The 901-nt window shown below is 44.4% G+C and overlaps 1 long non-coding RNA gene across 3 annotated transcripts in view; it reads left to right on the forward strand.

The window, feature by feature from the left end:
* Window positions 1-474: 474 nt before the first annotated feature.
* LOC109507945 (uncharacterized) overlaps window positions 475-901 on the forward strand; it is a 36,524-nt gene continuing 36,097 nt past the window's right edge. Inside the window, exons 1-2 of one of the 3 annotated variants that reach the window (XR_002166564.1) lie at window positions 475-648; window positions 737-898. This is a non-coding gene — a long non-coding RNA (uncharacterized LOC109507945). The remainder of the gene's footprint in view (window positions 649-736; window positions 899-901) is intronic. The other 2 variants (XR_002166567.1, XR_002166565.1) reach the window with 2 other exon arrangements.

Raw genomic sequence — 901 nt, forward strand, 5'->3', positions numbered from 1 at the left:
TTTACTTTCACACTCTATGTATGTGCCGGCCCTCTCGATCATCAACTATTTCCGTACGAGCAATTACGATGTTATTTCCCCCTAACGTTTCCAATTTAAAGTCAATTTATTCAATTGATTGGTCATTTTTTAAGCTTGGGTTTGGCGGGGGGAGCCTTCTTACTTATTTAGCTACTTTACCACTATACACTTGCACTCAGCAAAAACAATGTGCTGAAAATAAACCGCCGACGGGAAGCCTGATGGCGTTCTTCACAGTCAGCCTTCATTCAGTGCATCCAAAATGCATAGATTCACTCTCGGTCACATTCATCTTGCGTTCCTATTGTTCGCATATTGTGTGGCGCGGTGAATGGATGTTGTTGATACTGCTGAATTCATATTCACCACCATGCTTGAGTAGCTAGTGGCTGTAATTAAAATGGGTGTTGAATTACATGTTGGATTGAAGCTCAGTAATTACTTGGACTGTTTAATTCGGTCTTTGAGGACGGCTCCGTGTTCGTATGACAAGACAAATGCAGCGGTAACTGAAATACTCCTCTCCCTCTGCCTTTGTTTGAAATATCCACAGCTCCATGTCGACGCCTGCTATTGAAACCAAGGGACCGCCACACATCGGGGACAGAACAAAAACATTTCGATGCGGTGCGTGACAGATATCGTTTTGACAGCCCTGACAACGCTTCTGAATTTGTGACTATGTAACCTGTCCTAACGATATTTTCTTTGCGAGGTTCTTAAAAGCCCGTGGCAGGCCGGCACTTTGTTAAAACGTGAGCAAAAAGGCCGCTGACAAGGCCTACCGGGAACAAAGAGGTTTGAAAAGATGTCCCAATGATCTCAAGTCTTCGGCGGTGCAACATTGTTCCACCAAGTTGAACGAAAGGGCACACTGGTA

The sequence above is a fragment of the Hippocampus comes genome, unplaced genomic scaffold (genome assembly GCF_001891065.2).
Source record: "Hippocampus comes isolate QL1 unplaced genomic scaffold, H_comes_QL1_v1.1 scaffold1985, whole genome shotgun sequence".
Taxonomy (NCBI): domain Eukaryota; kingdom Metazoa; phylum Chordata; class Actinopteri; order Syngnathiformes; family Syngnathidae; genus Hippocampus; species Hippocampus comes.